Source organism: Gymnoscopelus microlampas, assembly GCF_963454915.1.
Source record: "Gymnoscopelus microlampas genome assembly, chromosome: 6".
NCBI classification, from domain to species: Eukaryota; Metazoa; Chordata; class Actinopteri; order Myctophiformes; family Myctophidae; genus Gymnoscopelus; species Gymnoscopelus microlampas.
Window position 1 is genome coordinate 26338910 of NC_139943.1, and position 2673 is coordinate 26341582.

Below are 2673 nucleotides of genomic sequence, written 5' to 3' on the forward strand. Positions count from 1 at the left end.
GGGGTCGGGGATATGTCCAATATATCACAGCCAACCATTAGCAGAATGATCAAATCCCTTCCTCGACAATATATCCAATTTCCATACAATGGTGCTCAGCAAACTATGACAATTTTATGAGATCGCTGAGTTTCTTAATGTGATTGGTGCAGTTTATTGTAGGCTACCCATGTGCGTCTAAAGACACCATCCATGAATGATTAGGCTTTATCAGCCGAGGAGGGGCGTGGGGGGGGGGGGGGGTGGGGGGGAGATGTGCTGCGTCGGGCTGCTTTGACCAGCTTGGTGAGGGCTGGTGGGGAGGGGGGGGGGGGCTGTTCTGCCTCTGGCTGCTCAGATCAGCGGGGGTTTCGGGGGTGGAGGAGCAAACTGCCGCCCCACTTCAAAAATGTACCCTGTGCCGTTGCAAATGCACACAGTTACCAGCAACCATGAACATGTACATGGAAAAACACAAGTTGTCTTTCTTCTTACCCTCTCTATGAAACATACATCTCCCTACATCTTGTTAGTGTGAGATTATATGAAAGCTTTGCAGGGAAATCTCTCTGTGCCAGTAATGAGGAGAGAATATTAATGAGCTGCGAAAAATGAGAAAACAAGGCAAAGAATAGACCACATCCTGCAAATAGCTCACACACATTTGTCAGATTTATGTGAACCATTTTACTGTGATGTAAACCTAACTTCTTATTTTAGTTATCTACCGGATATGGAGTTCTGTGTGTTTTATCTCTCCCTTGCTGGTCGGCTCATTAAATCATGCCAGCACTCCTGTCAGATGGTGATTGGCCCTGTCCGCAGCTTGCCACCATACTGTCTCATATCAGACATGTAGCCTAGGACGCAAGTATGAACTAAATAAGTAGGTTATGGGAGTCTATACACACGAGTGTCCAGAAAATAAAAAGTATTTTTGAAATAAGAGCTAAAGGTACCAAATAACCTGCAAAATGAGGATGAAATTAGACAAGTAGAAAAACATCTGACCTTATGGATTGGAAAAACATAACGTTCTACTACTGCACTAAGCCACTTTTGTTATGTTATCACTATTGTAGACATAATACATGTTTCATTTAATTCAGTGGAGTTCTTTGTGGTCAAATCTGATTTATTCTGTGTGGTTCACTACAGTAAAAATCTGTATGGTTCATTGCAGTAAAATCAGTTTAATTTCATTGAGTGCTGTTGATTTCAGTGAAATCAGTTTAATTGAATTCAGTGTGGCTCATTGCAGTGAAAACCATTTAATTTCATTCAGTGTAGTTCCTTTAAGTCCATTTTAATTTGTTCAGTTCAGTCCATTGCAGTAAAATTGCAGTGTGGTTCCTTACAGTAAAATTAGTTTAATTTCATTCAGTTTACTGCAGTCAAATGAGCAGAATAAGTCGAGGTGCAGTGAGTATAGCTGGGAGTCTTTTTCATTTTGCAGTTTCCCAAGTATGAAGTCCTATGAGGCTCTACTATAGGCTACAGTACACCGTAAGACTGTGCACACTGTAGTCGGCATTAGAATCCACTGTAATGCCAAGTGAGTTTCATGCTCTGGGAATCGTAGCTTGGCCCTGTAAGACCTGCCAAAGCTGCTTGTTATTCTAAGTGATCTGGGTAGCATTTGTTTCTGTCTGGACTAGAATCACAGGCAGTATTAGAGAGAGTGAAAAAGAGAGAGTGGCACACCTCATAAATAAACACTACCTCTTTGAAAATTACTAGATCAAATCCACCAATCTGGCAATGAGTTGTTTTACACACAAGGGTTTAGACTGTGGGTGTAATTTTCTCTCCTTAATCGAAATAAATCAAATGAGCCTATCTTTATACCCAGTTATGCAATGATCTGCAGTGGATTTCAAAAGAACAAAAAGTTCCTAAAAGCTTATACAATTCTTATGTTAAGATTGGTGGAATAAGACACATAGGTTCAGGGAAAACGAGTGGAGCAACAGAGAGCCCTTAATTGTTTAACTTTGGGAAGCAGAAGTCTACCTTGCCACAGGCTGGTTTGTTTTACCTATAGATTTAAACAGACGATTATGAAGGGAGGCAGACTTGAAGACAGTTATAAATGTTTGTCTGCCTGGGGACCATAAAGTGAGAAGGTGGACTCTTTCATCAAACTCATTGTCATTCTTATCATGTTTTGGTTGGGTACCATTTTGGATCTCAATGTCTGAAACCAGACCCTTGTTAGTAAATCCTATCCAATTTAGCAGCAGCCAAGCGGGTACTGGATTAAAGTGAGATTAAGTGGAACAAGCAGACATAAAATCAGTCAGCATTTAACTGAGAAAATCCAATCCAATTAGCCAACACCCTCAATTTTTCTCAAAATGACATTTACTGTCTTTTGTGGTAGGGAAACAGCTACATGTGTGGACGGTTAACTCTGATGTGATTTTAAACTTGAATTATGCCGATATGATTAGGGTTTAGGGGTTACACTTAATTTACTAAAGTAATCATTTGAAAAAAGATTTTCTCTATTTGGACAAAATAGTTTACCAAACTTGTACTGCACTTCTGACTGCACTGTGTCAATATAACTAGGGCTTCATTTTGAGGAAGCTGAGCCTCATTTGATTAGAGGTTTACACTCTTGCTCAAATTGTATTGTTTTTCCAGCTCACAGACAGTCGGATACCATTTATGACATGGTCTTAAAGACAA

The 2673-nt window shown here is 40.1% G+C and overlaps 1 protein-coding gene across 2 annotated transcripts in view; it reads left to right on the top strand.

Moving 5' to 3' along the window:
- The window catches only part of nrn1la (neuritin 1-like a), a 62156-nt gene extending 61945 nt beyond the window's left edge, over window positions 1–211 (top strand). For both annotated transcript variants that reach the window (XM_084059196.1, XM_084059197.1), the window contains exon 3: window positions 1–211. This exon is cut by the window's left edge and continues 1160 nt beyond it. The gene's annotated coding sequence lies outside the window, so the exon portion shown is untranslated.
- Window positions 212–2673: the final 2462 nt, after the last annotated feature.